Source organism: Coturnix japonica, chromosome 2, assembly GCF_001577835.2.
Source record: "Coturnix japonica isolate 7356 chromosome 2, Coturnix japonica 2.1, whole genome shotgun sequence".
NCBI classification, from domain to species: Eukaryota; Metazoa; Chordata; class Aves; order Galliformes; family Phasianidae; genus Coturnix; species Coturnix japonica.
In genome coordinates this window covers 69,784,746-69,797,167 of record NC_029517.1, presented here as the reverse complement: position 1 = coordinate 69,797,167, position 12,422 = coordinate 69,784,746, and the positions used below count along the sequence as shown (strand labels likewise).

The following is a 12,422-nucleotide window of genomic DNA, read 5'->3' as shown; positions in this document are numbered from 1 at the left end:
TTGTATTTACCTGGCTAAAATAGTTTTGTTTACATGTTTGGCAAAAGGTAGGAAGAATTTGGAGGCAGAACTCAAAGGTAAATCTGGTTTTGGATAGGTAGCCAATAAGGGCTCACAGAAAACAACTCTGAGAAATCAGAAGTTAGTTTAACTCTTGGACACAGCCTGGATGTCCCTACTCATGAACAGTGTAACGTAATTCCTGGGAGGTTTTCATCAATGTAACAAAGGTCAGCAATAATCCCACTTAAAATGCATTCTACCAAAACACTTCTTTCACCAAGGAATTGATTCTTCAGGGAAGGCTCATTTTTCTAACCAGAACCAACAATCCAATCTTGTGCTTTCTTTGGCATATGTCTATAAAGGTCATATCTTACATTTACATGTACACACTTAGTAGTTATAACTGCACTTATTAGTTATATCCAGAAACATCTTTCCATTAAACAGATCCTTACTGAAGTCCAGTCTATACAACCCTTACTGGGTAGCCCTTGGACATTGCCTAGGACACTATGTGTAATTCAGCACTTAAATACAAGCATCTTCAGAGAACATTATTTTTATAAAATTAAGACATTTAGAACATTCTTCTTTAATCATCCTGAGAGTTCACAAAACATTCTGGCAGTAAGACATGAGACCCAGATAAATTTTTTCTTAAACTACCTTTGCTTTAAAGCTGTAAGAAGTCAAAACACTTTTTCTAAATGAATGATGGTGGTCACACAGCATCATACCAAATCAGAGTGCCAAAATGGCACAAGCATCAGCTATCATTGTGTAGTGGGGTTCCCAAGAAGTTACAATTTCATTTACAAGGAGATTTAAAAGCTTGGGATATGTTCTGTATGGAAATAAATCTTGGTGTCTCTGGGCAGGTGGTGGGATATTTTATTTTTACCACATCAATCACTAGAAATTAAATCATCAATCTGTAGTGACTCAGTCACTAGGGAATACGAAGCAGAAGGAGTAGTATATTTTTGGAGGCTAGAGGAATACAGAATACAATTTTGAAGTTCAGAGATGGACAGGATGCAACAAATAAGCTCATTAAATACTTCTCTTCAGTTATTTTCCATTCTTTTGCCACCCTGAGGATGGATGCAGAAGGTTAGAATAACAAAGCTATGCTTTATATCAAACATTAGAGATGAAAAGACTTTCATCCAAATCTTTTCCCTCCCCTTCTGCCCTAAATGAGGTGCAGCAGGCTGGAAAAAAAGCAAACATCCAAACCATCAGGCAAACCACCTCAGCTTTCAAGACCGCTGTGGGCAAGAAAAATAATATTATTTCAAGTATGCAGACAGACCTTCCTGAACAGACATCCAGTGCTGGGAAAGAGACCATACCTTGTACCATGAAACCATTTCTTAAGTAGCTGATTAAAAGATGTCTGTTTATCAGCTGGCCTACCATCTTAGGTGGCAAACTGAGAAATCTTAATGGGACGTCAGAAAAACAGAAACTATTCCTGGTCCATCACTGCTTTGCTAATAAGCACACTTGGCCTTTGAACAGGCTAAGCTTTTTATCCCAGCTGCACTTCAATTCCAAGGTTTAATAGTGCATTGGAGATGCAGCTATGGGCCACCCACCTAACAAAATGTAATCACACAGTAACGAGCATAGCTCACTGCCAGTTCTGGGGCAGAAGGTGACAGATGGGAACAACATCCTGTATATTGATAAGAGAGCAATAACAGTAGCACCTTTCCTTGAAGCTACTTTTTTAATGAGATTGACTCAGAGGCATATAACTCCACAAGTTTGAAAACTGTTAGGACTTCTACATTAACATGGACACTATGTGGTGTGTCACAAGCTAAGGATGAAATACCTCCTGGACAAAATGAGCTGCGTTCCCAAAATTAGGGTTTGTATGTTCACCCACACAGGAGTGAAATCACCAAACTATGGTCAGTGTTGTCACTTGAGACTGCTCCAAACCACAGAGCACAGACATGACTGTCTTAAAGTTTAACAGTGCCTGGAAGTACTCGGTGCCCAAGATGGTATTTGGATTCCTAGAGGTAAACTTTAATCACAGGTGTGAAAATAATCTAGGGTCAAATATACAGTGAAATGAATATTCTGGGAAGGGAAGGAAAGAGGGAAAACAAAAAATTACCAGCTTATTGAAGAGCAGCTAGAGAGGACACCAAAGAAAACACGCAAGTTATCTCAGAGACCCTCCAACAGCTTTAGCTTTAAATTTGAGTATCTCAGAAAGGTCTGCTTTTTTCTAGTACTCTGAGCTAAAATCTCTAACAAGAGAAATAAAACTGAAACCCAAATTCGTATTTTTGAGCTGTAATGCCCTGAAGTTTGGCTCAAGATATTTAAAGGGGCAGGTGGAGTTAGGAACTAAATTTTCACGGTTTGGGTTTTTTTTTTAACCTGGGGCATGAAAGCTGGCTGAAGCTCTTGGTGGTTGTGTGACAGATTGCACCATCCTATGTGCCATGAAATCATCTGGTGAGCTGCAGTACAATTTGCAGACATCCAAGATGGGAACAGTGAAGACCGCTGAACAATGGCAAGAGGGTGTGCTGACAGAACCACCAAAGAAGGTGTAGGTACCATATACCTCTTCTTGTGTTAAGTTCATCCTAGTTACTATCAGTCCATCGAGACATCCACCCACAAAAACAAGGAATTAAAAGAAAAATTTTAAAAATGGGGGGAAAATTATCTCTAGTTCAAACACGGAAGATGGAACAAGAACAAGCCTGGTGCAAACATTTCAGTCAAATAATCAGGGGAATTCAACAGATTCAAAAAAAATTCATGTTAAAGAGTTTAATTTAGGTTTTAACCTGCATAGTAGTTTTCAGAACACTATCTTTGTATGGCATGCCAACAACACATACAGATGAAAATTCACATTGTTCACTGTGAAAAGAAAATATTAGTTCTCTTTCCATCATCTTCAGTTTAATCTTTCCCTGGTATGTTTTAGGCTACTTTGGGATGTTAACAGCATAGAAATATGCATTTCCCTTTAGCTGCCAGGAAAGGTCTTTTTGAACTAGAGCTGTGTTAAGCTCATTACTTTTAATTTCTTCTTTGTAATAAAGAATTTTCAATTGTTTGAATCCAAACAATTAATATAGCTGTTTAGAGGGTCAGGGAATGCAAATGAGGACTAAGAAATTATTTCAATGTAAGACCAGAACACTCTCTATGCCATGGCAACAGCAATTTTTCATTACATGTTTGCTCTTTCCATATTGACAAGATCACCTCATAGGGTGAGGAGGAAAGGGAAAAGAGAGATCTTGCTGAAGAAAAGAATAGTTATGATGAGCAATTAACAATATATACCCCAGCATATCACATCAATTCTTCTCCTTTCATTCCATGAAATAGACTAATCATAAAAACGCTTCCCATTTGAGTGCCTCACAGTGAATGCAGTTTGCATCAGGCTGTATTTTCCCTCAGGCTGAAAAATACTGACATCAACAGGAACATCAGATGTGTTGAATCTGCCATCACCAGCCTGAAGATTTCCTGTCCCCACTATTTCTCCTACATTCCACTGAACTGCCTGCACAGATGGAGCTAATTCAGTTCCACTATGACAGTATGCTGTCATAGAGATTCATATGTTGCTATTTTCCCTGGATATTTGCATTTTTAACATGCTGCTTTTTTGATGTTACCTCTCCCCTTTAAGATCCATGCCAAACCGTTAGAGGAAAAATAGCCTTGAAGCTTGAATAAGCACCGCTCCACAGGCACTTTAGGTAAAAGATTAATAAATGGTCATGGATTACAATGGATATTGTAAAAGCTTGTTTACATGACTACATTATCTGTATATGCAAATTAGCCTCTAATCTTAACAAAGGAGATATTGGTAGAGCTGTAACAAAATGTGTCTTGGTACATGCATGATACTATTTTTTTGTTGATGTTCTTAAAGGGTCTTTTTCATATTTTCATTTCTGTTAGGACCCATTGTGTTTTCTCCACTGAATATCACTGCATAGGTTCCTTCCAGTACTTGAGGGGAACTTATAAACTGAAGGGATTCAACTGTTAACATTAAATTCTTTACTCAGAGGGTGGTGAGGTGCTGAAGAGGTTGCCCAGGGTAGCTGTAGATGCCCCTTCCCTGAAGATGCTCAAGGCCAGGCTGGGTGGGGCCCTGGGCAGCCTGAGCTGCTTGCAAGACGTGATCGTGGATCACAGCATATAGGCCCTATTATGGGCTCCTTTGTCTCATATTATGCTTTCCCCTCCCCAGCCCCACCGCCACACTCCCCCCCCCCCCCCCCCCCGCGTTCTTGATAGACTGGACTATTTTGTTGCTATTGTTAAGACTCCCACCAGTGAAACCTTTTCAGAAGACCAATGAAAATACCAGTTAATACTTGCAGAATGATCTTGACTGAATGTTCACCAAGTTCATGACAAATCCTTTCACCTCTTGCGTGTGCCAGTGTCTTCAGCTGCATAACAGTCCTGTGTAGGCCAGAGCAGAGCATCAGAGGAAACTACAGAATTCCAGGCATTTACTGGTTAGCAGAATCCCATCTTCTGCTCTAATTTTGGGGAGAAGGGAGGAGGGAATGGACAATACGCTGCTATAATTTTCCTACAGATTTCTACAAATCATGCATACCGAGCAAAAGAATATAAATACTTGAAATATGTTTCTCTCTTCTCTCAGCTTTCCAAACCCAGTTCTACTTTTCCTAACCCAGTGCTCAATTAAAAGCAGTTCACTAACACTGGAGGATTTACTGAGGTGCCCAGAAAGAATACACCTACCAAAAATGTATTTCCACCTGTGTTTGGCAGCCCATAGGTCAATTATTTTATCTGAAAGTTGAAACTGACTTCAGATAGAATCAGAGAAGAGCACAATTTGAGATGAATTGGTGGCTTTGCCACATTTTAGAAGTCAGTCATCCAGTACTTTAGCCTAATACCTAAATGAAGCAATGAGTCTCATTTCTACTTGAGGTTATATTTGCTCTATTACTTCTACATAGAGACATCTAAATGTTTCTGAAACCAGAAGGCTTGTTAGTTACCTAATCCAACAGTACCAAATATGTAAATGAGCTGTTTTGCACATAAACTATATTCAGGGAGATTCACTTACTAGAGACATTAAATTAAAACAAAACATAGCCAGCATTCACACAACAGAAATGGGAAACTATATCAGCCTATAGCAGAAAGCATTTCTAAATTGTGATTTCTAGAACTTATACACCTATCCAAAACATGGGGCTTTTGACTGTTGGCACTGAAGGTGGTATTTAATGCTTTAGAACAGGAATGGAAAAGCACAAGCATGCTCTCCTCTGTGAATTTATTCATCATGGAGAAAAGCCACTGAAAATGGGGTGTGTTTTTCCCCAGACTATTTTACATTCAAAACAACAGCCCTATCTGCACTGGAAAATTCCACAGTATGTGGAAACCTATAGGGGGACAACTGAGCATGTCACAGGAGATTGCAAGAAGGCACTTATAGAAACAGGTACCTGTTTTAAGCAGACTGAAAAAGGGTAACTATACTCACTGTAGATATCACTCATAAATTCAGAAGATCCTTCAGGAATACAACAACAACAACAAAAAACAAAGCAGAAAAGACAGACTGTAGTTTTTCTGATATTTCAAAAATCATGGATGTTGCCAACAAGCAAAAACAAATGATAACAAAAATAAAAAACTAAAACAAGAATAATAATTAAGCGATCAAACAACCACGCACATTTTTTTCCACCTACCCTTTTGATCTTTTCAGACTTTCTAATACAAGAACAAGTTTTAGAATGGAAAATTTTCAAACAATAATTTCAGTGAAATTTGATTGTTTTCAGCTCCTCAGTGTAATCACTACTTGTGCTGAGCTCTCTCTGTGCATATGTATACACAGACACATACATACACTTTGTTAATAACAAAGGCCTCTGTACTGTCCATCAGGTAATCATAAACTCTTGAGGGCTAGTTCAAGCTGTATTGATGTGAAGTCATAAGCAACAAAAGGTTTTATATGAAGCGTATATGCATTCAGTACTCTGATGTTTTCCATAAAACACATTTAGTGTAATATACATACATAAACATAAACTGTTCATGCAGATAACATACTCATGATAGTTATTCAGAAAACTCATTAAAAATGCAAGGCATGCACAACTGTATCTAAAAGTTTGGTTTGTTCTTATAATCCAAATATTGGCATAGCTGAAAAGAAACATATCTCTATGAAAACTATAGAAGCATTCAGGGAGCTAGATGGAAAGCTAACCCGAGCTTTCACTTTGTTTCTAGAATAGCCATGTTATAAAAATTAAATTCTGACAAAAAGAGCCTTTCCAGATGTAGCTAGATAATATTGAACTCTGTTTCCACTAAGAGCTTTAGGAATAGTATTAGCTCACATGGAAATAATTTTTTAACAGGCTGGGAGTGGTTCCCTAACAGTTCCTGAAGCTGTTCCCCCATGCCTATGTCCCCTCCTCTCTGGCTCATTTTAGGAGCTACACCCAATGTGCAAAATGACCTGTGCACCTAAAGAGGCACAAATGATTTTATTCACGGAAAGAAAGCAATATCAAAACTGACTGGCTAAAAACATCGCAAGAGCCAAAGCAGAACTTTGTACAGTGTTTACCTGACAAAAGCCAACACGATTAATCTATCTTAATCAAATCGTGATGAAATACAACCAATTTATCTTTACAGATTCCTGGTATATTATGACAAATACTGTTTCCCATATGATGATGTAAGAAGCTGAGAAGCTTGTTAAAACTGAACTTACATTTTCCTGAAGACTGTAAATGTGAAAGGTCCAGATCATGTAGTGTGAGTATGGAAAAATAGATTACTATGTAAAAGTTAGTGATTATGAAAGAAGGGTCAGTTGTTTTTAGATATAGCCAAAGGATTCAGTGTTTTAGCCTATGTAGATTGAACCATCAGGATCACTTTTCTCTGTATTCTCCTTGTCTTAGCAGAAACTTTGACTTGTTCGTTTGATTTTTTTCTAACCTTCAGCAGGTATATTTCTGTCATGTTAGACTCCAAAGTATCAAAGAAGTCAGAAAAATTTGTTTTGTGAGTAGTTTACCAATAATGAAATACAAGAAAACTGCAGAAAGAAGAGATGGAGAGCATCAAACTCAGGTTTGGAGGACAGCATGTGAATGACAATCCCAGTGTTGCAAGGAATAAAAGTAAATATAAGCAAAGAAGACAATCAATCAGAGACAATATTTATGAAGATAACTGTAAGGACACAGAATTGTTTTCCAAGTATAAAACTACTGAAGTAGGTAGCACTGGTTGTTCAGAAGAACAGAACAAAGAAAAAATATAAGACAGAAAGAAAAGAGGATCACATTCTCTCTTCATTTCAAGAACTTCTTCAAGTTATGGATTTTTGGCCTACCAGTCAGACAATGACTCATTTTATTCATCTGTAAACTCTTGAGCTTTATTACTGTACTGCCACCCTTCTTCACAACGAACTTCAGAAGGCACAAGGTTAGCTGCTCCTGACTCCTATCTTGTCAAAAAAGGTATCTTAATAACTCAGGCAGTCTTGGGCTAACAAAATATTTTACAGGCTTTTGTGGATCAACTAATGAACCTAAAGAGACAAGCCTGACCCAAGAACTGACAGTCACAAACAGGACTTGTCATGACAAAAGAAGTAGGAAAGCTGTTTTACCTGCATTCATTATATCAGACTATATAACTGGGACAACATCTTCCACCTACCTTGACTTCCTTCTACTTTCCATCTCTGTAATGGAGTCAGAGGTTCCACAATGATATTTTGTGCCAGACTCGTTCGAACAACATTGCGACCATGATCTGTCACAGCATCTATACAGTAAACAGCTCATCAACAGGCAGAAAATGCGAAGCAGACAGAGCCTACACAGAATGTGGTCTTGCCTTGTGTTATCTCTAAGAGATGTGGATTCCACCAAGAAGCAACCAATTCATCTGTAGCACTGACTGGTGTGCATTTCTCCAGCTTAGATACACTTGAACACATATATTTATGAAAATAAAATTGTCACAAGTGAATGAAGTAATTTCTCCTACAGGCTGGAAAGGAAGAAAATGGGTTAGTTGTTATAACTATCGTGAAATATTTAGGAGTAAGGACCCCACTCGCAGGATGAGTGAATGGATAGAGACATTCAATCTAGTTATGTTATTAATAATTTACACTATCTTTCAAACTACATTATATATGCCCAGTGAGTAGCCTGCACTCAGAATTTGAACTATCAAATTAGTTCATTGATTAACTTATTTTTCTGCTAGATATTGCACCTGCACTGCATTTCAAAACAAGACTTCATTGCATTTGTATCTTTGTTGATTACCTTCCACCAGGAAGCTGACCCCAGAAATTCTGTCATTGTGTATAATTCATTGCATTAACACTTATTTTAAGACTCAGTCCTCTGAACGCAAATACAGAAGTTGATGTGGTGATTTAATTGAATTTCACATGCCAGTCTGGACTCACATTCGTTTACATCCAACATAGATGTGGCTGACAGTTTGAATACCACTACACTGTAAGCCAAGAATAAAAACCAGTCAACCACAGCACAGCTAACTGTATGGATTTCCCATTTTGCTAATGTAACTCTCTCCAGTTGACATGTCTTGTAAGAAGTATCCTTGGAAACAAACAACTGCACGAAGAAAACAGCAGATTCAAAGACAGTTTGACTTTAAAACAGTAGAAACAGTTTATTTGCAAGTCTCTGTCTTTGAAACAGCTATGTATTTTCCAACTACTTATTGATCCAGCAGTCTGAGCACCTCCACAGCTGACATAACAGGCTGTTACAGCATCAGAGAACACTGCTTCTGCCATCCACCTTCCCCAGAAGATAAAACATCCCTTTGTCCTTTCAGGAACAGTTATGATCCATTTGTACGTTCAGTAGAGAGTATTACATTCTCAAGTGGCCACCAAGGTTTGTCCCTGGGGGAATCCCCCTCTCCAACAAGTGCCCTTCTGAAGTAGAGGGGTGCTTCTGAAGCACTCTTGTAAATGGAACCACATGCCAAGCTGTGAGGTTTGGTCAGCTTGGGGCAGCACTCTGTGCCCACCTCCATGGTCTAGCTGGGTTACAGTCCCCCAGCTGCTAACTGACCCGCCAACACTTTGACAACACACTCATGTCACTGCTGCTGACTGTACTGAGAAGGGCCCTGGGGAAAGAGGTGGCCACACTCAATCTGGCACCAGAGCAGCCATAGTCAGGCAGAGAAAAGCTGTCAGGCACAAAACATTTGTTATATCTGCACTCATGACTGATTCTTCTGTGAGTGCCTAAAAGCATATTTTGCATCAAAACAAATGCAAAGCAGTATACTCTGGTGCCCTGAAACAGTAAACACTGATGGTAACACATGTAGTGGTTGTCACTTGGACTGCAGTACTTCATAACCCAGGAAAGTCCCACTAGCCTGCTTCTCCTTATCAGGATGGTCTAACATACCTTAAACACAGCCTGTTGAAGAAAATAATAAATATTCTTGCCATACAGCAGGGAATTAACTGCCCCTCTACATCTACATGTATGGGAATCACTTCTCTTGTCAGTTCCTCTTCTTTCTCCTGCATGCCCTACCTTTATGTTGAAAAACTTTTTGTTATTTACTTCAGTGTATGAAACAGCTGCTTCTTAGTAAGACAGACTTGGCAAGTTTAAGGCATTAAAGCCTGAGTTTTCCAAGGTATGATTTATAGTTCCCTTTTATTTGTACATTATGTAGGGAAGCCAAGAGTGAATAATCCTTTTGGGTACCAGGAATCCAAAAAAACTGGTATCCTAGCAATAGCCAGTGTAATGCAACTGGCCTAAACATGTTAGATTTTGGCAATGCTGTATATTTCTAAGGGTTGATTCAAACCTGGAGAGATTATAGCATATTCTTGCTTCATATACTTGGCCCTTATAGTGCAGAATAGACAATCCTTAAAAATTAGAGCATGACACCAATGTAAGATATTTTTAAAACAGAAGCCATAATTATTTTTAAAATCTTTAAATCTAAAAATAGCAGCTCCTACCCAAACTTGATTTTAGAAGTGGGGGAAACTTTCATTTGGAGTAGGTCTTTTTTTTTTTTTTTTTTTTTTATAGTCACATAGTTAAGATTTCTTTAGCTGTTTAGGTTTTATTAGCAAAACTAAAGCAAAACAAAAATACACAACACTGGTTCATCTTCATAAAAGCATTACCTTTACAAGTGTTCATTCTTGTTGCCATACAGGTAGCAAGCTACTAGTCAACCTTGCTGCCACTCATTTTTCTTTGTGTTTATAAATATGTCCTTGCTTAGCTCTTTTTTTTTTTTTTTTTTGTGCTGGCCAGAAGTAACAAAAATGACAGTTGACTCTGGCCAAAGAGGCCAAATACTTATTATACTCTATTTCATATTCACCCATTCCTTTCAGAAAAAAGCTTATTTTAAACCAAAGTAAGACAAACCAAAACAAGACTTTAAAAAGTAGTGTAACTCACAAGTGCTGGTTGAGTCGCCTCACCAGTGCCAGAGGCTCACTGTTGCTACTCTTGCATGACCCACCTTGTACACAATATAGACAGAAATGCAGTTCACAGATGAAGATGAACTGGGCTGAATTCAATTCTGCAAATACCTGAGCATGTACAGCAAAGTGAATGTTTCTTCATTTGTGGTATCAAGGGCATCCACTGATCTGTTGAATGTGCCGTTATGCGTGGCATGTTACTCGAGGGAATCTCTTTTAATCTGTCTGAAAATCTGGTTGGAACACAAGAACAAAGTTTTTCTCTGCAGACCTCCAGTCACTTCAGCAGCAAATCATTTTTTATAACTCAGGCTTCTGGGACTAACTTTAAAGCCTCATTTTGTTGGAAGTTTGAAAGGTACACCTTGTATACAGTTCTCATCTTTTCACTCAGATCTATGCAGAGTTTTTGAAAAAGTGACAGAGTTGTCAGATGGGATAGAAATAAGTTTTATTCTGCTGGAAAAAAGAAAATACCTTCATGTTGATCTTTTGTAAGGAGCATTTTCAAACATAAGCCTTTATTGCCAACAATAAGGAGTGGGATGACACCTGGAAGTCAGAAATTTTGATGTTAATTCAGAGCACTGAAAGAGAAGCAAAAAAGTTGCCAGAGACACTGGGAAGAGATTAATAGGAAGAAAAGTTTAAGTTATGTGCATCTGTATGAATGTCTGCAAAAATATCATCATGATGGCTGAAAACAAATATTATTCACCTTTTAGACAATGGGGCATTTGTTCTGTCTCTGTAGTAAAAAGTCAATGAACTGGAAGGACAGAACTGCACCAACCAGGGCAGATGCACAGACCTGAGTTGTAGACACTAACTCCTGAATTATTTTTCTTATTTCCAAATTACACATTCAATGCTTGACAATATCGAATGAGCAAGAACGCTGTTTTAAATCAAGACTATTGTAAGGCAGGAAATCTTAAAAAAAAAAAAAAAAAAAAAAAAAAATCACATTCACTACAATGAAATTCTTCTTCAGTAAATGAATTTCCCTTAGGAACTCAGACTTCATGGATGAGATAAAAGCAGTGGGATGAGGTGAAAATATAAAATCTAGTCACTACAGGAATTTGCTTCTAGGTCTAGGTTTTCACTGTTCATTAATAGGATTTTACACATTCCTCTGCCAAATATTTAGCAGGGAAGCTGGCACATCTACAGTTGACACAGTTCTCTCCATCTGAACCTGCAAGAAGCACCTCGTGATAAAGTATATGGGAAAAAAAAAAATAAAAAAAATCAGTGTTCCAGATATATGTGGCAAATGCAAGATTACCTCATCTGCCTTTTGCTAATAAAGGAGAAGGTGAATAGAATATGAAAAAAGAAAAAAAAAGAAAAAAGAAAAGAAAAAAGACTGGGATCTGGAAATAACAGTTTGTAACAATCAACTCAACTGGTGCATAACAAGCTCCAGAGGGAGGAATTAAAGTAGTTGCAAGAACCTTCAAGGCTTAGAGGAGAATTAGAAAGCATAATGTCTCATGTCTGGAAGACTGAATCTTTCATTTGGGTTAGACAAAATAAAATTTACAGTTTTGTTTGGCAGCAGTAAACATTTCTTTTAAGGATTAAAATGGACAAACTTCATTTTTCAGCTGATGGGAATACTTTGAGAAATAATACTGCCCTTCATCCTGCAGGTACACAAACACATGTCTGCAAAATCAGCAGCTTCCTATTTTTCTCAGGCTTCTGAAACCACAGCCATTGAAGCTGCTCCACCAAACCACATAATTAAGAAACTTAGGAAAACAAACTACAAAAAACAAAACAAAATCTCACCAAAATCCCTCAAAACAAACAAACAAGACCTAAATAACCC

The 12,422-nt window shown here is 37.9% G+C and overlaps 2 long non-coding RNA genes across 2 annotated transcripts in view; one reads left to right on the top strand and one right to left on the bottom strand.

Moving 5' to 3' along the window:
- Positions 1–7,361, top strand: part of LOC107309728 — a 48,459-nt gene extending 41,098 nt beyond the window's left edge. The window contains exon 4 of the long non-coding RNA XR_004306130.1: positions 7,045–7,361. This is a non-coding gene — a long non-coding RNA (uncharacterized LOC107309728). The remainder of the gene's footprint in view (positions 1–7,044) is intronic.
- A 3,013-nt stretch (positions 7,362–10,374) lies between these two features.
- LOC107309730 lies at positions 10,375–11,535 on the bottom strand. The gene is made up of 2 exons (XR_001553306.2): positions 11,060–11,535; positions 10,375–10,815 (listed from the first exon to the last, which is right to left on the bottom strand). It is a non-coding gene; the product is annotated as an uncharacterized LOC107309730 (long non-coding RNA).
- Positions 11,536–12,422: the final 887 nt, after the last annotated feature.